Source organism: Kogia breviceps, chromosome 2 (assembly GCF_026419965.1).
Source record: "Kogia breviceps isolate mKogBre1 chromosome 2, mKogBre1 haplotype 1, whole genome shotgun sequence".
NCBI lineage: Eukaryota > Metazoa > Chordata > Mammalia > Artiodactyla > Physeteridae > Kogia > Kogia breviceps.
The window spans coordinates 165,091,445-165,115,776 of NC_081311.1; positions in this window are offsets into that span (position 1 = coordinate 165,091,445).

Genomic DNA, 24,332 nt, shown 5'->3' on the forward strand with positions numbered 1-24,332 from the left:
GTATTTCTAGGAGGAAATGATCATCAATGTCAAAGGATTGTCTGTAAGATATGGATTAGGGAGGACATTCCTGCCCTTGGCCAGAGGTATTGGGGTAGAAACTGTAATTTAGAAGGTAGTAGAAGATTTGGGAGTTTATAAGGTAGAAGCAGTGAAGGCAGCAGATTAGTGAACCCTTTCTAGAAAATAGAAGCAACAAACACATAGAAAATACTTTTTAAAAAGATACCTGTCATATTGTGATTTATAATAAGAAATATTTATTTGGTCTTTGCTCCTGGCACAGAGCTCCTAAAGCCCTTGGAATTTCCTAAGTGGTGAGAGCCAAAAGATGTCTTTTGTTATGCTAAGGGAGACGACTTTGGGACACCCACCTCCCATCTAAGAATGGGGGCTGGTTGCCAGGAAAACCAGCCATGTGGTTAGAAGATGAGAAGTTTTAGTTCCAGCCCCCTGACCTCTGGGGAAGAGACAGCAGCTGGAGGTTGAAATCATGCCTATGCAATGAAGCCTTCAAAAAAACCCCAAAGGAGGGGGTTTGGAGAGCTTCCAGGTTGGAGAGCATGTGGAGATTTGGGGAGAATGGTGTGTCCGGAGAGACCATGGAAACTCCCCAACATTCCCCACACCTTGCTCTATGCACTTCTTCCATTTAGCTGTTCCTGAGTTTTATCCTTCTATAATACACTGGCAATCTAGTGAATAAAATGTGCTTCTGAGTTCTGTGAGCTGTTCTAGTGAATAAGTGGAACTAAAGGAGGGGGTCACTGGAATCTTCGATAGGTGCTTAGTGAGAAGCACAGGTGGCAACACGGACTTGTGATTAGCATCTGAAGTGCTGGGGGGGGAGGAGCGGTCTTGTAGCATTAGCCCTTAACCTACAGGCTGCTGCTCTCTCCAGATAGAATTGAGTTGAGTTGTTGAAGAACTGCTTGGTGTGAGGGAAAAAACTCCACATGTTGTAACTGGCGCTCAGGATTGTAGTACCATTTACCGTCGTATTAAATATTTAGTAACAAATCTAACAAAGAATTTGCTCAGCCCTCTCTTTTTATTCTCCATCTGCCGTGTCCCATGTGGGTCTAGAGGGTTTTGGTTTATAGAAGGGCATGCAAATTAAGTTGGTTCAATCAGAACCAACATGGAACTTCTGTGGGGTTTTTGGAAAAGAGCAGTTCGTTCTTGGGGGATAGCGGAGACTATTGACTGTACGCTTGGAGCTTCATGCCGTGAGTGGAGGACTTGTCTTGGAATAAAGTCAAAACAGAGGAAGCTGAGAGATGGGCAGAGACGCGACGTTTGAGCTCCTGGGTCCATCCAGTTTAAAAATCTACTCTCGGGCTTCCCTGGTGGCGCAGTGGTTGAGAGTCCGCTTGCCGATGCAGGGGACACGGGTTCGTGCCCCGGTCCGGGAAGATCCCACATGCCGTGGAGCGGCTGGGCCCGTGAGCCATGGCCGCTGAGCCTGCGCGTCCGGAGCCTGTCCTCCGCAACGGGAGAGCCACAACAGTGAGAGGCCCGCGTACCACCAAAAAAAAAAAAAAAAAAAAAAAAAAAAAAATCTACTCTCGAGCTGTTCAGTTACACAAGTCAATATGTTCCATTTTATTTCCCCTTAAGCTAGTTTGAATTGAACGTATGCTCCTTGCAGTAAAAAGATCTTCACTTATAAATGCATCAATAAGATTTGACTGATATAAACAGAGGACAAAGATGGAAGGGAATATGTGCCTTCCTGAAGAGAATTACAACTTGACTGTCAGACAGCTTGCTCTGGGTATTGACAGTGTAGGCTGATTTAAAAGAAGAACAACAAAAATTGCCTTTCATCTTCAACGTATCTCTATGCCAGCCCATTTTGGATATATGCCATCCTCTGATTAGGCATTTATTATTTTAAGATAGTCCTTTCCAAGTGTATTTTATTCCTTTATATTTTTATTTCATTTCACTTTTATTTTGTTAGGTTATATTATTACTTTGGGTTTTTATGTTATTCACTACTTATGTTTTAACAGAAGAAGTGTCTTGAAATTAACCTGCATAGAGTCCCAGTGTATATACTGAAAAATGGGAACTGTGATACTTTGGTAACTAAGAGAATGGTGAGGCCTAAAACACCTCCATCTAGACCTGGAGCCCATAACATATAGTTTGAAAACCACTGGATTAAGGCTCAGAAGTCTCTTAGGTCTGTTTTTTTTTTTTTCTTTCTTATCAGTTAAGCATAAGTTTTTAAGTCTTATAGAATTTAAATATACATAATAAAAGTAAGTTTGAAGTCAGTGAGAGAATGACTTACTATTACTACCTTCCCCAGAAGACATTCCTTACCTTACTCATACATGTTCCTGGTCCCACTCCTTGATGAAGAAACCACTTTCAACATTTTTAGCTATTGCTACTGATATTAATTCCACATTTTTAAATGAAATGCTTAAATCACCACTTCCTTTAGTTCTTAATTATAGACATCATTTGTTGAATTCTACTAGTGGGCAAGAATTTAGCTTCTATATAACCATCACTTCTAATCCTTTTCCACCCATTTTCCCAATATAATTACAACACAGTAATTTAACAGCTAGTATTTGTTTGAATTATTTTGGCTATTTAATATTATTCTCTGCTAGTCAGATACTGTACTCTTATTAAATTTTTCATAACTCCTTGCTTTCCCTGGACTTAATAACTGTTTCAATTTTTTTCCATTTGCTTAGTTTTCAAAATAAATTATGCCTGTTATTAGTTAGGCCCCAAATTCAAATAGCTCTGTCAACTCCTGTCAATATAATTTTCCAAATGGTCAACTAAATGGTCATTTCTCCCTCCTTCTCACTCTGCTACCACCCGATCTCTCTCTGCAGAGCCATCTCTTCTCTTTTTCCGGTCTATAGTGGATGCACTTATGACCTAGTACTGCACAGTTATCTGGGGACTTCTTTCACCATTCTCTTAGAATTTCTCTCTGTTGATTGCCTGTGTGTTAAATCTCCTGTATACTGGATCTCATATTGTTTCTTTTCTAAATTCATTTGATTTGCGCATAACTTCTTGGTAGTTTTCTGTAGGAGGTTCACAAAAATTAATTAAAAATCTGTACATGTTTGACAATGTTTTTATTCTATCTGTTACTCCGTTGATAACTTGGTTGAGTATAGAATTTTAAGTTGAATATAATTTCCCTCAGTCTTCTGGCATTGCTTCATTGTCTTCTACCTTCTAAGGTTGGTAATTAAAAGTCTGAATAGACCTGTTCTTTCCTTGTGTAAACATTTAAAATCCTCTCTTTATTTTTATTTACTTCTGGTTTTGGGGAGACAATTCTCCCTTGTATTTCTACATGTATTGTGAACTTTTGTATTTGTACATGTATTTCTACATGTATTTCTACCTGTCTTGTGAACTGAAGCACTGATAGCCTTTTGTTCTGAATTATCTTTTCAAAGACATTTGTATAGAAAACAGCCTTGGAAGATATAGTGTCTCTCTCTTTAACAGAGGGTGTATTTGGTTGTCATCCAACATATTAAGGTGCTGTTTCCCTCTGTGCAAAGTTTGGGCAGCTTTGCTTGTAGCCTACTATAAAAGAATTGGGTTACCCAAGCTCAGGGTTTCACAGCTATGACACAGACCCACAGCATGTGCAGCATCTACCTGGGTTGCTCTGTGTTGCCCCCATGGGACTTATGGAGTGAGGAGAACCATGTGAATATGAAATGCATCCTGCTTGTTGTATTGTAAAAGTCCTTTGTCTCTAATCCAGGAGGATCCCTTCTTCTGCCAGAACCTATGAAACTCTGGCAGTCTTATTTGTTTGCTTACAAGTTGGATAAAATTTCTGATCCTTCATAGTTATTGACAGTGGTGATTGGCTATGAGCCTTTTTCATTTACTTTAGGGGCCCTTGGTGAGGTATTTTGTGTTCTCCAGAAATACAGAACCAATAAGGTAAACACATACATAAACACACACGTGTGTGTGTGTGTGTAATACAGAATTGGCTCACACTATTATGGGGGCTAAAAAGTCCCAAGATCTGCATTCGGCAAGCTGAAGACCCAGGAGGGCTCATGATACTTCTAGTCTACTTCAGAAGGCCTGAGAACCAAGACGGTTGATGGTGTATATTCTACATAAAATTAACTGCCACAAATCCAGCCCTTGTCAACTTGGCACCCAATGCATCTTCTTAAACCATATTAATCCCCAAATAAAGATAATAACAAGGTCATAACTCCAGCTGACATGATACAACTATCCTGCATACAACCAAAATGCACATACCCCTTTTCCAGAAGAGGAGGAAAAGTCCATGAATGATGTTTATTCTTTGATGTCCTGTAACTTGTACTGTGATGTAAAGTAAGTACATTTTATTATACTATACTATGGTACAATATATTACCTGATAAGGGAATAAGAGAATCAAACAAAGATATTTGCTTAATATACACACACATATCCATAACAAAATAAGGAGAAAATACTTATGACAATTACAGTCCTCATTTCTGTAACTGGTCATATGGTTGTAGCTGGTTTTTGTTTTTTGTTTTTTTTCCGCCCCAGGAATTTGTTTGTTTGTATTTGAAATATAATTGACCTACAATGCTTGTTAGTTCCTGTTACATAACATAGTGATTGGTTATTTCTATACATTTCAAAATGATAAATACATTTATGATATGTCACCATACAAAGATACTACATAATTTTTTTTATTATTATTTTTTTTACATCTTTATTTGAGTAAAACTGTTTTACAATAGTGTGTTAGTTTCTCCTTTACCACAAAGTGAATCAGTTATACATATACATATGTTCCCATATCTCTTCCCTCTTGTGTCACCCTCCCTCCCACCCTCCCTATCCCACCCCTCTAGGTGGTCACAAAGCACAGAGGTGAACTCCCTGTGCTATGCTGCAGCTTCCCACTAGTTATCTAATTTACATTTGGTAGTGTGTATATGTCCCTGCCACTCTCTCACATCGTCACAGCTTACCTTTCCCCCTCCCCATATCCTCAAGTCCATGCTCTAGTAGGTCTGTGTTTTATTCCCATCCTACCACTAATCTCTTCATGACATTTTTTTTTTTTTTTTAGATTCCATATATATGTGTTAGCATACGGTATTTGTTTTTCTCTTTCTGACTTACTTCACTCTGTATGACAGACTCCAGGTCTATCCACCTCATTACAAATAACTCAGTTTCATTTCTTTTTATGGCTGAGTAATATTCCATTGTATATATGTGCCACATCTTCTTTATCCATTCATCTGTTGATGGACACTTAGGTTGCTTCCATGTCCTGGCTATCGTAAATAGAGCTGCAATAAACATTTTGGTACATGAGTCTTTTTGAATTATGGTTTTCTCAGGGTATATGCCCAGTAGTGGGATTGCTGGGTCATATGGTAGTTCTATTTGTAGTTTTTTAAGGAACCTCCATACTGTTCTCCATAGTGGCTGTATCATTTTACATTCCCACCAGCAGTGCAAGAGTGTTTGTTCCCTTTTCTCCACACCCTCTCCAGCATTTATTGTTTCTAGAGTTTTTGATGATGGCCAATCTGACCGGTGTGAGATGATATCTCATTGTAGTTTTGATTTGCATTTCTCTAATGATTAATGATGTTGAGTGTAGCTGGTATTTATAACTATCTTCTTCTACTATCCATTCTATATTCCTTTACCCTTCAGCAAACATCTCAGTTGGTTGTCATTCTTTACCTGGTGGGGTAACACAAACCTTCATTCCTGAAGGGTCTGGGCCACTAATAGTCCTGCCTAGATTGAGTTATTGTAGTTTTCCATTGACATTAATCATAGGGCATAGTGATACTAAGAGATGTCTTTAGGGGTCTCCTGTATTCCAGACATACTCAACATTGCCTCCATCAGGGAGTAGTAGTCCCGTGTCCTCTGTGGTAGTCTGGATCAATCACCCCGGCCAGCATAATAACTCCCTTCTTTGCCTGTTGATTCAGAGACATGAAGAGCCCGAAGTGGACATGTAGCAGTCTTAGCTCCCAGTACAGTGGAATAATTGTTGTGTCTCCTGAAGGAAGCATCCCTCGTTTTGGAACTGAGACCTCTAAGCCAGCAGAGCATAGAGTCATGGAGACAGGAAGCAAAAATTTTGTGGGTCACTAGGGGTAATAGTGAATGGTACCACTCCCATTTCTACCCCTTGATTCTTAACTATGAGAGAAACAGAATCATTTCTGGATACTGATTTAGAGCATATACAACCTTCTAGAGAACCTTGAACCAACCCTGCAAGATATTACCTAGCTGGTGCTGTAACGAATTCTTCAAATGGCTATTCCATGGTTCCATCAGGCCAGCTACTTCAAGATGGTGGGGAATATGGTAAGACCAGTGAATTCCATGAGTGTGGGCTCATTGCTATATTTCTTTTGCTGTGAAGTGAGTTCCTCAATTAGAAGAAATGCTGTGTGGAATACCATAACAGTAAATAGACATTCTGTAAGTCCATGGATGATAGTTTGGGGTTGCGTGTAGGGAAGGCAAATTCATATTCACAGTAAATGTATATCCCAGTAAGAGCAAAATGCTGCCTCTTCCAGGACGGAAGTGGTCCAATATAATCAACCTGCCAACACGTAGCTGACTGATCACTCCAAGGAATAGTGTCATGTTGAGGACTCAGTGTTGGTCTCTGCTGCTGGAAGACTGGGTACTTAGTGGTGGCCATAGCCAGGTAGGACTTGGTGAATAGAAGTCCATGTTGGTGAACCCATGCATAACCTTCACCCTTGCTACCATGGTCACTTTGTTCATGAGCCCACTGGGTGATGACAGGGTGGCCGGGGAAAGAGGCTGACTGGTATCCAAAAAAAATGGGCCATCCTAATTTCTTGGTTATTAAAATCATCCTCTGCTGATGTCACCCTTTGGTGAACGTTTACCAAATGCTTTATGGGACACACATACCTTCATGTCTTCTGTCCGTTCTGAGAGGTCTATCCACACACCTCTTCCCCAAATTTCTTTGTCACCATTTTTTTTCCCAATCATATTCCTTCCAAATCCCTGACCATCTAGCCAAACCATTGGCCAAAACCCACAAATTGGTATATATCAATAATTACACATCTGGCCAGTTCCCCTTCCAAGCAAAGTGAACAATGAGGTGCACTGCCCCAAATTCTGCGCACTGAGGTGATTTCCCCTTACTACTGTTTTTCAGGGATGTCCTAGAAAGGGGCTGCAGTGCTGCAGCTATTTGCTTTTGAGTGGTACCTGCATATTGTGCATACCTGCATACCTGTAAACCAGGTGCCAGTCTTCTCTTCTTCTGTCAGCTGATCATAGGGAACTGCCCATGAGGCCATAGGTGCAGGCTGGGAGAGAAAAGGCACCGGAGCAGGAGTGTGGACCATGGGCACTTGGACTATTTCTTTTTCTAACTTACTTGTGACTTCAGGGCCTGCTTGGACCTGATTGGTCCTCCAAGTTTTCTTTTAATGTCTTTGTCTTTATGTCCCATTTTCTAGGTTTCCTTGAATTGATCTTCCAGTACTTCTTTATTTTCTAAATTAAACTTTTTATTTTGACATAATTATAGACTCATATCCAGTTGTAAGAAATAATCCAGGGAGATCCTGAATACTCTTTTTCCCTCAATGATAATATTTTGCAAAACTGTACTACTATATCATAACCAGGATACTAAAACAGTCAAGTAGAGATCTTTTCCATCCCTACAAGCATCCCTCATCTAGGCCTTTTAGATATATAGAGCCACACCCACTTTCCTTCCCCACCCCATCCCTAATTGCTCACAACCAGTAATCTGTTCTCCGTTTGTATAACTTTGTCATTTTAAGAGTGCTATAAGTGGAATCGTACATTATGTAACCTTTTAGAATTGGCTTTTTTCACTTCGCATAATTCCCTCCAGGTTCATGTAATTTGTTTAGTTTATCAACTGCCGTTCCATTTTATAGCTGAGTAGTATTCCACAACATATTTGTCTAATCATTCAACTGTTGAAGGACATCTGGGTTGTTTCCAGTTTTTGACTATTAAGAATAAAGCAGCTATGAAAATTCATGTACAGATTTTTGTTTGAACGTAACTTTTTCATATTTCTGGGGTAAATGCACAAGAGTGCAATTGTTGGATTACATGTATGGTAGTTGTATATTTAGTTTCATAAGAAACTATAAAACTGTTTTCCATAATGATGTGTCATTTTACTTTCTCACCAGCACTGTATGAGTGATCTAGTTTTTCTACACCTTCATCAGCATTTGATATTGTCACTATTGTTTTTTTTTTTTTTTTTTTTTTGCGGTACGCGGGCCTCGCGCTGTTGTGTCCTCTCCTGTTGCCGAGCAAAGGCTCCGGACACGCAGGCTCAGCGGCCATGGTTCACTGGCCTAGCCGCTCCGCGGAATGTGGGATCTTCCGGGACCGGGGCACGAACCCGTGTCCCCTGCATCGGCAGGCGGATTCTCAACCACTGCGCCACCAGAGAAGCCCAACTATTTTTTATTTAATGCATTCTGATAGGTATATAGTGATACCTCATTGTGGCTTTAATTTGTATTTACCTGACGTCAAATTATGTTGAATATCTTCTCATGTGTTTATTTGACATCTGTATATCCTCTTTGGTGAAACGTTCGTTCATATTTTTTGCCCATACTCATACTCTAATTGAATTGTTTTTAACTGTTGAGTTTTTACCAGTGTGTATTTGTACTTTTAATTTTTGCTTTCTCTATTTCCAAGAGAGCCTTCTTACTGAATTCCAATAATAAAAAATATCCCGATCCATTTTTTAGGAATACATGGCTTCTTTTATCTTTCTGAGATTACTAATCATTTAAAAATTTTAAAGAGAATTTTGACATCTGCATTGGATTTTCTTTTCTTTTTTCATTTTTATCCTTGAAATTCCTTTCTTTCACTTGCTTTATACTCTTTCTTCATTTCCCTATTGAGGCTTTCCACAAATGGTCAGTGCTTCAGGTCTGCCCCTAATATTGTGGGACCCAGCCCAAGACTACAAATGGAAGCCCATATACCATATATCTAAACATCTAGAAATTATAATTCAAGCTAACACACTGTTCAATTTTCCTACATTTACAAGCATACTTTCAAAACAATGACTATAATAATTTTTAAAAAGTATGCAAAGCCGATTTTCTTATGCCTGGAAATCATTACAACATCAAAGACAATTGAATTTAATTATTACAGCTCATGTCTGAGTCTTCTATAGAGCTATAGATGTCTGGACAAGCAATAAAATAGATATAATTTATGAATGTTTAATAACACATTCTCTAAGTTATTTTTCTCGCCTTTATTTCAGCAAACTAATTATGTTATACATAAGATTTTTACATGATTTATGTTATTGATAGTAATGATCTACAGAATTAAAAATAACCATAATTGTATTCAGAGTGTATACAATTTGAACACATTTTCATCAGAAAATGTAAGCTAAAGTGAATGTAAACATTTTTCAAGAGTATTGTCAAAAATTTGTTTTTATTCAAGATCTTTAGAAAGCATGCCTGTGGTTGTAATTCACTGTACTGGCTCTGTGATAAGTCTGGAGTGAGAGGGTATCATGTGTTCTCTAAAATTTTTAGTTTTTGTGCCAATATGTGGGGATCTTAAACGGAGAGCCAGGCAAGAGGCCAAAGACAGGTTCTGCTTGGGTTTTCCATTCACATTTGAGCAGGACACTAAAAAGACATTTTTCTTTGTTTAGCAGTGGGGCTTGTCAACCTGTACATTTCTCTCTATGGTAAACAGACATGAATCTGGCCCTTTGTTGGATTCCCAGTTGTCAGTACTTGGACGTTTTCTCTCTGGGTATGTCATTTTCTCCAGAGGAGAATTCTCCAATCCCCTGTGGCTACTAGAATCTGCAAGTAGCGTAGGTGAAAGGATGGGAGCGGGGCTCAGCGGGGTGGCGGCCAGGGAAGGATGGGGGACTCTTACTCAGACTGCAACATAATCCCCCTGAGTTCCACACTTTATATACCCATCCTTCACTAGCTCTGGTTACATTTCTTGTGAGCAAAATCTGGGGAGTCCATGAGGAGACATGGAGTTTCAATAACTTCACATACAGGCTCTCAACCAATCCTCATGGTTAGGGCAATTCTCCACACCCACCCCTTCCCTGGTACTTCTTAGTCCTTGCTTTTGAGGCTGTGAATGGGGAAATCAGCTCACTGCCTCTTGGCATCCCCTCTGCTAGGCTGGTTTCCTGGACTGTGTCATCATTTGGTCATTTACTCCTCCATCCACATAGTATCTCCGAAATCTCACCGCCATCTCTAGTTCACTGTGGCCTTCTCTCCCATTCCATTCTTTTGTGCATTGGTACTTTTTGAATATTTTTGTTCTGCTATTCCATGGAATTTTTGAAGGAACAGAGATAAATCTACCATGTTTACCTGAAAGTGATATCATCTTTTCAAATTTTGAATGCCCCTCTAAAAGGTAGCATATTTTAGTTGTCATGTTGGCTTGCATGTGCCACTGTCCAATTACAACCCATTTAAGTGAATACTACTATCTAACCAGTAATAGGAAAATTTATTGGAAGGTGTCAGTTAAGGTTACAACAGGAAGGTAGAATTCACCCAAATGGTTCAAATGAACATTAATGAAAGGGATGCTTACAGGGCATGGTTAAAGAAAGAAACAAGGGGTGGTAAGGTACCTAGAGATCAGCAACAGTGGAAAGCTGGTACCACATCTAGTGCTAAACACCTCTAGTGTTTCTAGAGCCCAGTGATAGTTGAAACCTAGAGGGAGGGATTGTCTGGGAGGAGTTGTAGTTAACGATTCATTGAAATCTATTGTTAATATTTTGTATCAATGATTCAGCTCCCAATACTTAGTCCTTATATCTCTTAGCTCAAATTCTTGACAAATTTTTATTGACCATCAGACAGCCAGTCTAGTCTTTTTCCCTTGTCAGGTGCCACCAATGATCCAATTAGCTATGTCCAGTGGCTTATGTCATGTGGTATAGAGATGGCTGAAGGTGTTCACTCCCTTGGGTAAGAAGGCATTTTAGAGAGAGGACCATAAATGGGAAGGCACCCCAAAAGGTATCAGCTACTCAAATGTAAGAATAGTTATCCTACATTGCATGAAGTCATTAGCATACTATCAGAGCTCTGTCCTTAGGACAGAGGTAAGGTGATTAATTTTAGGCACCGTAACTAAGGGTCGGGAACAAAAGTACAGAATGTGTGTACAGAGATGGTAGAAACAGCGTGTCTACTTCACAACCAGGGTTATTGTTAAGGGTAAGCAGGCTATGCGTAACGCAACTCCAGGCACCACCATTCTGCAACAATGTGGATGGCACTCTCCTGGAATTTTGCCAAGTAGCAATCTTGTTCTCAACTTGGCTTAAGGACTTTTTCTACCATGAGATCACTTGTGTGGCATTCATAAATTTTGTACCACAAGGCTAGGGGGATCCTGGAACCAAGTTTTACCTCTTCCCATGTCTACTACCCATGCAAAGTGGTGAAGCCAAATAGAGCCTTACATAGCTTAACAGGGATAATGTCTATAAGAAACACCAAAAGGCAATAGAACATAAACAAGAGGATTCAAGGCCCAGCCATTTGGGAAAAGCACAGTACTTTTAAAATACCGATTGGGATTGACATATATACACTACTATGTACAAAATAGATAACTAATGAGAGCCTAATATATAGCACAGGGAAACTCTGCTCAATAATGTGTGGTGACCTGAATGGGAAGGAAATCTAAAAGAGTGGATAGATGCATAAGTATAACTGATTCCCTTTACTGTACAGTAGAAACTAACACAACATTGTAAAGCAACTATACTCCAATAAAAATTAATAAAAAAATAAAAACATCAATTGGGAGCTTTCCTATGGTATGATGAAATACTGTTACATTCCTGTCTCCTCACTATATACTGTCTCTATAAAAGGAAGAAAATTCACAAAGATTTTTCAGTGACTGATAATTTTAGTAAAATTACTTGGGAAGGTTGTTTTAGCTTGTCAAACTCTTATAGTGATAATAGGATTTAAAAAAATACTGTAGAGCAGTGGTCTTTATCTTTTGGTCCCCCAGATCAGTAACATCAGCATGACCTGGGAACTCAGACATGCAACTTCTCAGGCTGGCAAAAGTTTGAGAACCACTGCATCGGAATCACCTGATGGACTTGTTAAAACACAGCTTCTCCCCAGCCCCCCCCCCCTCCGCATCTCCTCTGCCCCAGAGTTGCTGATTTAGCAGGTCTGGATTGAGGCTTGGTAATATGCTATTATTGGAGAGAAAGTTTTCTTAAAAAATAGTTTCCACCCAAAGATTGGTAAATGTATTAGAGAAAGTTTTTTGGACTAGTGAAACAGCACATGTTTCATATAATCCCTAGGAGGATACTTTCCAGACAGTTGGATTGTCTACATCAAAATACAAAGATTCTAAATTTGGCAAGATTTCCCATTTCTAATGTTATTTGCTTTGGGATTGTGAAGTCTTCAGAAATCTTTTATAAAACATTAACACGGAAAAACTTCCAGAGCTCACAGAGATTGTTTCAAATTTAGAAGAAAAATCAGATAAGACCCTGTGTGTTAGACGTGTAAATAGTCACTATTATAATTAACTGAATTTGAAAATTGATTTCTAATGAGTATAAAATAAGCAACCAAGTTCACATTTCAGTGTCATTTGAGAATGTTCTGCCAGTATCCTAGAAAAAGAGGAAATTAAAGAATGGTCTATACACATCTTACAAAATTTAATGTAATTTAAATACTGTTAGATACCATAATTTAAATACTGTTATTTAAATTACATTATTTAATGTAATTTAATACTGTTCCTCGGCCCAGCAATTGCTATCTATATGCATTAGAGGGCTGTGCTTTTACCAACACAGATGCACCAAGCCACTGAAATAACTTTGGAAAAACAGTGGGTCTTTGGGGACATTGGGTATCACCACAGCATCCATTACTAAACTGCTCTAATATCATAGTAGATAAAAGAGTTATGTTTTGTAGTCACGGAGAGCAGCCATGATACACATTTTCCTCCCTTTCATAATTTAATTACTGTCACTGCACATTATTATCAGCTATTACCACAGATTCCAAAATGTGGAAAGGCATTGGGGCTGGAGCAAAGGAGCCAAGTGAAACACCTGCAAGGGATTTCAAAAGTGATTACAGTTTAGTTGCTGTATCGCGAGTCAAAAATACAGGGGATGAAGCAAAGAAGCATCTGTTCTCCTTTCCCCTGGCTCTGGGCAATACTGTGTCGTGCATTTGCCTTGTGACTTCCATCGGCCCTGATCCCTCAGAACACACTGTATTCATTCATACATATGGTCATTCAACAGACACTTGTGCCTGATAAATATTTACTAAAGAAAGAATGATCAATGTCTGTTAGCAACAGTTTTAGGAGCAGATGCTGTTTTGGGAACTTGGTAGTCATCACGCGGATGATAAGAGTATAACACATTTCTGTGCTAACGCATGACAATCGTATGATTTTTCTCAAGTCCTTAAGGAGACTTCTTGCATAATATTTTATGTCACCCTAGCCCCAAGCTTGGGATTAGACCAGAAAGCAATGATCCCCACAGTGAAGCAACAGAAGCCTATACTGAGTGACTTGACCCAGGTCTCAGGGCTAAGCAGTGGGGTGGGCACTCATACATAGGTTTTTCATTCTCAAGTTCAGCAATTAAGTTAAAACAGATAATAAAAGCAGTGCTGTTAGGGTTCACTTTCCCTTTCCAGAAAATCGAGTTGAGCTTTTCCCTTCTTAATTTGGCAAATGAGAACAGATTTTTTTCTTTTTTTAACCAATTCCTTTCCCAAGATACAACTGGCTGCAGAATTAAGGACAGAGGTGAGAGGGGTCTAACCTTGGTGTCCAAAGTTCAGGTACCTTCCAGGCGTTGGGGCCCCTGGTGGTAGATGCAATGATTAGGGAATTGTAGCCATTCAATGGAGGTTTCCTCCTACTGGCCTCTCTGTCCTCTTTTCTAGCCTCAGCTGCTCAGACCCTGGCCCAGGCAACCTACCAGGAATGTGCTATTTCTATAAAACAATGTGTGCTTTCGTAAAACTAGCTTTAAATGCTTCTCCTCCTTCCGTACATGTTGAAAATTTCTGTTTCTAGCTGGAAAGAGACTGCATAAAATGCCTTGTAAGAATAGGGGCGCAGTATACATCCTATCCAGTGGTACAGCTGTTGGTTTTGTTGCAGGGGAATCTGAGAAACTTCCTTAAGATTCCTCAGATTCCATAGTTAGTTTCATATAAGCTAAAGTAAAGCTAGACAAACAAAGAAAGTGTATTCAATTTTAGCTCAGACTATAAAGTAAAACAAAAATAAGCAGAACATGATTCAAGGTTTCCCTTGAGGTGCCTGCAAGTCTTGCACAAAGTATATTGGTATAAATAAAGTTATATTTGTGCCTGGTGATGTAGATAGGTTATATTTCTAAATATTTTGTGTATATAGCTAGTAGGAGATGTTGCATGTTTATTTTTAAGAAATTTTATTTTTAACATCGTATTTACTGATCATGAAGCATGCTAGGCATTAGTTTTGTTTCTAGAAAAGAAAAAAGAAAAAAAAAACCTGTTTATTCTGCCACAGAAATGCAGATTACTCTTCACAGGTCCTGACAAGCTCTGTCTAAGGCATCCCTTTCAAGGTAGACAGTGATGTGGTGATTTTGGTCAGGACAGGGAACAGAACTTCTACTTAGTTTAAGCAGAAATGGACTTACTACAGGGCTATACACAGTTTACAGAATTGTTAGGAAGGTTAAAAATTGAGCCTCAAAGAAGTGCTTTAAGAGCTTAAAGGCCAACAAGAAACCACAGAGCTAAGAAGCTGCTGGTGCCCAAATCAAGTGGCCCTGCCACAGCCAGGAGCCCGCTGCGGTCAGGAAGCCCAGCAGCAGAGCAGGCGTCTTCGGGAACCGCTTGCTAACAGAACCAGCTGAAGCAGCAGGATGCCAGCCTCCGCCTCCTTGCTGCCCTCCAAATGTCATGAAGGTCCATCTGACAGAGAAGCCTCAACCAGATCCAGAGCCCTAGATGCAAGGGAGCCCAGGAAATGTGATGTTTGTTCTTAAGCTTTCCAGCATTGAACTCAATAATGTGCATCCGTCACATTTTACCTGTCTGCTTCCCTAGTATGGGCACTGAGATTGCTTGCTTTCTGCAACCACAAAACTACAATGAAGATTCTTCTGGACTGTATGATATTTTCTCTGGGATATATATCTACCCAGGGGTTAGGATAGCATGGTTAAAGGGTATATGCACACTTTTGTTTGGCTAAGTACTACCAGAATTTCACTCTCTAGAATGGTTCAACTAGTCTAACCCCCAAAAGTTTAACATATAAATAAATTTACATTTATACATACTATCATCATGTGAATAGTTTCTTTCTACTTCCAAGGAAGAGCCTGTTTATATTTAAAAGCCAGGCAGCAGATTTTTATTATTTTGTCTGAAGCAGCATAAATAGAAGATAAATCAGTGGACTAACAGGATAGTTTCTTGAAATTTTATGTTCTTTCATAAAAATGGGCAGTAGAGAGAACGCTGCAGGCTCTTGTGTCCAAAGGATCTTAGAATCTTAGATCAAACCCTGCTTGTGAGACATTAGGCAAGCTCACTAACTCTCTTCAAGACTAATTTCTTTGAATATCAGTAAAATGGTGGTGATGGTACTAAGGATGTTGTTGAAGAACTGGAGTTCATGGATAAGAAGCAGTCAAGACAACGGCTGGCACACAGCCCTGGTGCAGGAGATGTCAGTTATTCTGATGAGCACCCACGGGCCTATCCTTACAATAGCTCACGTATATCTCCCAGATGAATGGATTTTGTGGCCAACGGAGACCTAGATTGTTGACTACGATAGCTGTTTCCTCTGGCTGGGCCCTCCTCGGGGCTGCAAGAGTTACAGAGCTGAAGCTAAAGTGTTCCTTGCTGCTCTCTTGGAGGACTGGGAATGTAAAGGAGATAGAACACACATACGCACATGTTTTGCTTTTTCACCTTTACCGGTGACCCGTGACTGTGGAGAAACACCCAGAGGAGAGCGGAGGGTGGCAGCAGCCCTTGAGTGCAGGCTTCAGCTCTCAGAGTGGAGGTTCCAGGTCCATGATTGCTCCAGCCCTTCCCCAACACTGTTTCATGCTCAGGTCTGTTCCTGATAACTCCCCTCTGGGTTAGGGGCCAACCTCTATCTTCCATAACAACCTACATTCCTTCTCCTTGGAACATAGCTTAGCATTCTATACTGTACTTGTCTTTCTCTTATGAATGACAATATATTTGTTCAATTATTTGGCCATGCTCATGCTTGTTCTTCCTTTCTGGAAGGTCCTGAGAACTTCAGGTGACTTTTTTTTTTTTTTTTGCATGAATTCTATATCAGTTCAGGTGCATTCAGCAGGTAGAAATCAGATCAGCTATTTAAACCGAGTGAATTGAATATAGAGAATCATTAACTAGGTATAGGGTAGAGTTGTTAACTAGGTAGCGAAAAGGCAGGAAGAGGATGCTGATGTATCTCAGAGGTGACAACGGCAGGAGGCAGCTCTCACCCGTAACTAAAGCGCTGGAGGTAAAAGGCCAAGGTGCAAATTACTAAAAGGCAGAAGCTCAGAGGAGGGGCCTGAGGAGGTGCCTCTCAGGTCCCTGGAAGGGGGCCTCTCAGGTGCTGCTGGCGTCGGTGCAGTGAGGCTGGCCCTGCAGTTGTTAGAAAAACTGCAGGCTGCATTCAGCTGCTGCTATCGTGCTGGGAGGAACTGCTAAGCCGGAGTGACCCTGGAACTCCAAGTACACAGAAGGCAATGGAGGCCAAGGAGGAGAAAGCTGTATGCGCTCCTCCAGCCAGCGCACTCCCTCTAGCGCCTCCTGTCGACAGAGTCCAATGGAGTTGGCCAGCAAAGAAAAGACTGGATTTACAGAGACTCAGTCCCATTAGCCTCAAATAGAATATAAGAGGGTGAGTTTGGAGCTGAGAGACAATAGCACAATAACTGACACGTTTCTTAAAATACTTTATGTTACATTTAAAAAATTAGGACACATCCGAATGTCCATCCACAGATGAATGGATAAACAAAATGTGGTATATACATACATCCAGGAGAACATTATTCAGCCTTCAAAAAAAAAAAGGAGGACTTCCCTGGTGGCGCAGTGGATAACAATCTGCCTGCCGATGCAGGGGACACGGGGTTGAGCTCTGGTCTGGGAAGATCCCACATGCCGCAGAGCAACTAAGCCTGTGTGCCACAACTACTGAGCCCGTGTGCTGCACCTACTGAAGCCTACGCACCTAGAACCTGTGCTCTGCCACAAGAGAAGCTGCTGCAATGAGAAGCCTGCGCACCGCAACGAAGAGTAGCCCTCGCTTGCCGCAACTAGAGAAAGCCCACGTGCAGCAATGAACCCAACTCAGCCAAAAATAAATAAAATTTAAAAAAAAAAAAAAAAAAGGAAATCCTGCTACAACATGAATGAAGCTTTGAGGACATTATGCTAAATGAAATGAGCCGGTCACAAGAGGACAAATACTGTGTGATTCCAGTTATAAGAAGTATCTAAAGTAGTCAAACAGAGAAACAGAAAGAAGGGTGGTTGCCAGGGAATGGGCGAGGGGGAAATTGGGAGCTGCTGTTTAATGGGTATAGAGTTTCAGTTTCTACAAAGATGAAAGGTTCTGGAGATCTGTCCCACAATAATGTGAATACCCTTAACACTACTGAACTGAACGCTTAAACATGGTTTAGATGGTTGATTTCCTGTTATCAGGGGGTTTTTTACCACAAATAAAAAATTTTTAATATTATAAAAACATTAGGACTCCTAAGTATTGGCTATTTCTAAGCCATTTTAGGTCTCTTTACTAATTTCTCAGCCTGATTTCCATAGGTTTCTCCACATTGCTTCCTGGAGAATCCTTGATCTTCTTCCCATAGTGCTTTGGGGTGATTTTTGATCTCTTCTTCATTGTTACTTTAATAATAATCATAATACAAATGATAAAAGCAACTATTTATGAAATATGGTTGCAAAATAAGACACAGCCATCTTGCAAAAAGGCTCTGCTTCACAACAACTTTTAAGATCTTATATTAATAGAATGGTCCAAAGTGAAACAAATTGTTTAGGAAACCAGCAAAAACATTTTAATTAGGTTTACAGGACACAGTGAAATTTCTTTGTTGAAATCGTGTGTAGTGGAGCCAGGTTTATCCTCTTCCATGGACCACTCTCTGTTAAATTGCCTGCTGGAGCCAACCTTTGCCATGCTGCTCATAAACTTTTTACAGTAAATATTCCATTATTGGACACTGGGGTGGAGAGTGATGGAAGGGAATGTAATAGTTTTAGCCTTAAATTTACCCTTCCAAATTTGTCGTAGACATACAGCGCAAGATGAGCCTGTAAGTCATGAGGGTGTTCACCTCTCTCGAGGCCGGATTGCATTTAAACCACTCCAGACAGATGAGGGAAGTGCCCCTGAGGAGAACGGAGAAGTGATCCCACAGCCTCCCTTAGTAACTCATCCTCATGTTTGACAAATGTGGCCACCGGGGTCTTTGTAGTCAGCCCATGTCTCATCTGCTGCAATTTCCTCCTCCATCTTCCCCCTTCTGGTTACATCATTAATGGAGATTGGAACCAGCTGGCCCCCTTCTTATGTAGAAGAGGCTCTTATAGATGTGAAAAGGACTATTCAGTTTCTCTTCAACGACTTTGCTGAACAATACTTTCCTCTAACTTTGCCCCATACATTTTATTTTTCAGATCCTTCAATGATCTTTGTTTGTTTTTTTAAATAAATTTATTTTCTTTCTTTTTGGCTGTGTTGGGTCTTCATTGCTGCACTCAGGCTTTCTCTAGTTGTGGCGAGTGGGGGCTACTCTTCATGGCAGTGTGCGGGCTTCTCACTGCAGTGGCTTCTCTCGTTGCAGAGCATGGGTTCTAGGCGCGCATGCTTCAGTTGTTGTGGCTCATGGGCTGAAGAGCGCAGGCTCAGTAGTTGTGGCCCATGGGCTTAGTTGCTCCGCGGCATGTGGGATCTTCCCGGACCGGGGCTCAAACCCGTGTCCCCTGCATTGGCAGGCAGGTTCTTAACCACTGCGCCACCGGGGAAGCCCGACGTTTCAGTGATCTCTTCGATGTTTCTCTGAATCCTTTGTAATTTTACCACACTGCTCTAAAATTGTGGGATTCTAGTTTTCATGAAACTCTAATATATTTCTAAACATTTTTTAAATGAATGGAAGGATTACTCATTCCTGTATAATATTCATTTTAAAATAAATATCGTTATTAAATCACCTCCTAAATCTTCATGGTTTTTCTGAAAAAAGAGGAAAAAAATGTCACTCACCACTTTCTGCAAAGCTATAAGCCCTTGTCAAGTCAGATAGAAAATTAGCTTCTCTTTGAGAGATTTTTAATCTATATAAAAAATAAGATAGAGATAATGGAAAATATATATTGATGGAAATGAGAATCAGTTCAGATGAAAATAAGTGAGAGATTTTGCCCATATCACAAAAATATTTTGTCATTCTCTTCTTAAAAAATATGTATAAAGAAGAAAGTTAAAAACACCTAAAATCACACCATTTTGAGGTATCAGGATTTAACATTTTAGTGACCATCTTTTTCTTTCTCTTTATATTTATTTTCATATATTTATAATTCTCTTAAATGTGATCCTGTTATTTTTCTTGGTCATGTTTTAAAAACATTTTTCTGTATGCTCATCTTCACATGGTCTCCCTCCTCCCCCCAAATAACTGATGTATTTATTCTTCCATTTCTTTCCATGGATATGTAATCATATTCTAAGATGTATTTAAAAGCTTATCGTTGTTTTAAAGAAAATGATGGAGTCTTCTTTACATCTTGCTTTTCTCACTAAACAAATATTTATAGAAATTTCTGCCAGGCAACCTATATAAATTTAACTCATTCATTTTTGTGGTTGCATAGTGGTATGAGTGTAACTCAATTCAGCCAGTCCCCCATGTGTGTTATAATATTCATATTAGGTTAGATCTTCAGAATGTGGTTCTATAGCCATTAATATATCAGAACAGGAGTACAAAAGGCATTAAATAGCTATGGCAATAAAATAAAAGCAAATGAATCATATACCTTACACAAAAATCTAGAGAAAGAGTTACAAAGGAAATAGAGAAGTGGAAGGAATAAATTAATAAAGATAAAAATAGAAAATAATGAATTAGAACACAAAATAAAACAAAAAGAGTGAACTACTGAATAAGTAAAAATAAATAAATAAAAACTTCTTTTGGAAAAAAATCAACAAAGCAGAAAAACCACTGGTCAAACTAACAAAGAAAAGAGGAAACTTAGATATACAAAATTAGAAATCATGTGATGGATGTTCAGAAGAGAGAAACCTTTAAAAATTATAAAAGACTCCTTTTCACAACTCTCTGCAAATAAATTTGAAGTAAGTAATTTTCTGGTGTAATACAATTCACCAATAGGTATAGAATCTATAAATAGACCAATTAACATAGAAGAAATAGAAAAATCAAACAGCACTCCACTCTAAAGGCCAGATGGTTTCACACAGGAATTTACTAAAACTTTAAAGATCCGTTAATCCTAATCCTAATAGTATTTAAACTATTCCAGAGCATTGTTTGAGAAAAGAAAAAAAACTTCTGAATTCTTTTTATGAAGTAAATTGATCTCCAAATCTGACAAAATTTGCACCAAAAAAATAAAGCTACCACTCAATCTCATTATGACCATCAATTAAAATGTTCTAAATAAAATGTTAGGAAAAAGAATGTAACAGCTCATTAATAAAATATTACATTATGACCATATAAAGTTTTCTTGCAATGTAAAGTCTTGACATTAGAAAATCAGCTAATGTAATCTATCATTTTAATAGAAATAAAGATAAAAATCATATCAACTCCATATATGCAGAAAAATAATTTGACAAGATTCAACACTAGTTCATTAAAATAAAAAATGGTGGATACTTTCTAAACAAGAATATATATGTATTTAAAAGAATGTTTTTTATATATATCTAAAAGAATGTATATATGTATCTCCACCTAAAGCCAGTTTTACTAAATGAGCAAGCATTAGAGAATTTCTTGATAAAATGACCAGGAAGGCAAACATTTCCACACCATATTAGTAGCAATAGGCAATGAATTTAGACAAGATAAAGTAATTAGAGGTATAAGAATTGAAATGAAGAAGTAAAACTATCTCTATATGTGGATAATATTATTATATAGCTTGATTCCCAAAAGAAATAGTGAAAAACTACTCTAAACAAAAAGAGAATTTAGTAAAGTAGCACTTTATGTAACCGTCATACAAAAATTAAACAAAAATCAGTTCTACAGGTAAATATATTTATATTCTATATATATATATAATATATATATATATTCAATGACCAGGAACATTCTTCTTGCCAGTGTCTCTCCAGATTCTAGAAAAGCTTATTTTCTAAAAGAGTTCTCAGGAAGTGCTGTTGGGAATAATATCCTATTCTTACATGTTCACAACAGTTTATCTTGTGTGTATGTGTTGTATATACTTAAAGGTCAGTTTGAATGGACATAAAATACTTGGCTCACATTTTCTTCTCTTGAGCAACCTAGATATATTACTCAGTTGTATTCTGGTGTAAAACATTGCTGTTGTAAAGTGTAATATCAATCTGTTTTTTTCCCCTTATAAGTGACTTGGTCTGTTTGCCTGGATCCCCTCCCTTTTCTTTTTAAAATGCTCAGTAGTTTTACTAGACAATGTTTTGATGTTGACTGCCTGATTTGATTTTTTTTCCAAGTATACAAAATGCCCTTTAAATATGTAGATTCAAATTTTCTTATATTTCAGAAAGCATCATTGAATTACACATTGTTTGGTGACTCCTATGTATACTGAAGCTTCTTTGCCTATCTACTATATTGATTGCTTCTCTCAAATCTTTATAATTTTTTTCTTTTCCTTTCACTTTTAAAGTTTTTCTTCCTTTTAATCTCATTTCTTTTATGGCATTATTATTTGCTCTTGTGTTCTTTCTAGTTAGTCTTAATTCCCTACATGCCTTATTATGAGTTCTAATTTTTCTCCTTTGTCAGCTCTCTTTTGCTCAATCACCTCATTTCTGAGATTTTTAAAATTTTGATTTATGCTATTCTTTTATTGCTTCTATAATTTTCTTATATTCTTTTAGCTTGCTTTAAGTATGGACTTCCCTGGTGGCACAGTGGTTAAGAATCTGCCTGCAGGCTTCTCTGGTGGCACAGTGGTTAAGAATCCGCCTCCCAATGCAGGGGACAAGGGTTCAAGCCCTGGTCTGGGAAGTTGCCACACGCCGTGGAGCAACGAAGCCCGTGTGCCACAACTACTGAGCCTGCGCTCTAGAGCCCGCGAGCCACAATTTCTGAAGCCCGCGTGCCTAGAGCCCGTGCTCAGCAACAAGAGAAGCCACAGCAATGAGAAGCCCACACACCGCAACGAAGAGTAGGCCCCACTCACCGCAACTAGAGAAAGCAAGCACACAGCGAGGAGGAGCCAAAGCAAACCAAAAATTAAAAATAAATAAATAAATAAATAAAAAGAATCCACCTGCAATGCAGGGGATGTGGGTTCGAGACTTGGTCCAGGAAGCTCCCACATGCTGTGGAGCAACTAAGCCCGTGAGCCACAACTACTGAGCCCATGTGCCACAACTACTGAAGCCCACGCTCCTAGAGCCTGTGCTCTGCAACAAGAGAAGCCACCACAATGAGAAGCCTGTGCACTGCAACGAAGAGTAGCCCCCGCGAGCCACAACTAGAGAAAGCCTGCACGCAGCAATGAAGACCTGACGCAGCCTAAATAAATAAATAGACATCCACAAATTTCCGAATGCCTTTATTATTTGCAGCAATATTGTTCTGCTCTTTATTCATTTTCTGCTTATCATAACTTTATAGGAAATTCACTTGCAATTGTCTTTTGTTGCTAGTGTTTAAGGGGGTGTGGTCTCCTGAATTTCTCAGGAGAGGAGAATGAGGAGTCAGTATAGTTTGCATGGATTTGTCACTCTGGGGCTCTCTTTTGTTCTTATCATGAAGTGTTGAAAATATTCCAAGCTTGTACTTTCAGAGATCTGTCCTCTCTCCTGCCCCTTTTCTTCCCTTTCACTGCTCTGCTCTTGCTGCATCCACTGTTGGAGTGTCCACCTCTGATATAACTCACTCATTCTTTTAGCATGGCCCATAGATGAAGTTTCATCCTGCCAACTCAGACAACCCAGACTCTTGGTGGAGCTGCAGCTTCCTCCAAGATTTAGCTGTGACTCTCATTGAAACCTCACGTTGGGTGGTCACTTCTCTAGCCCTCCGCTAGCAGGTCACTTTGTCCCTGTTCAGTGACACATTCCCCCTCCACAGGTTAGCCACTGGCACTCTTAGCTCTCTTTAGTGCCTGCCTACCCCATGCTATGGGGAACTGAGGAAGACAGGTTGGAGTGGGAGTGGTGTGGGCAATTTCCTTAGGCCCCCTCTCTGTTTATACCTGCCCTCATTGCTCTGGGGATCTAAGTGTTTCTCTTGATACACCACTCATTCTCCAATATCTGTTTTCACCCTGGTTGGGGTCAGGAATAGAGCTTTTTTAGATAATTCCCTGTGTTATCTCTGTATTATGAGCTTTTTTTCCCTCTGTGTGTGAATACTGTATTTGTGTGTGTGTGTGTGTGTGTGTGTGTGTGTGTGTGTTTTCTATTCTGAATGCTCCAGATTCTCAAACCTTGAGTTGCACACGTTTGGTCTTTCAAAAGGCTTGGTTCCTGCAATGGAAGCTCTGACTTTTGTTCTTTAAGTTTCCTGTGATTGCTCCTGCTAGGCATTTAATAATAATATTTAGAAATGTGTCTACCTGATTTTTTTTCTTGCTGTATCTCGCTTTCCTCAAGAGCAGAGCATATGAAAAACTGTCATTGTTATGGCCTAAATGCTTGGGGAGAGGGTCATGAATATAAATGTGTCCTAGAGGTTGTGAAAGAAAATTGTCCCAAATCGGATCTGATCTGGGACAGAACTTTTGTGTGATGTAATTCACAATCTCCTTTCAGGGAGAAAATAGCGATCCTGATAAAATGTTTAAACCATTTCCTGAGGAATTTTAATGGGATTAAAAATCTGGGAGCCCAGTCACCTACATACCCAGCTGATATCTGTCAAGAATTTA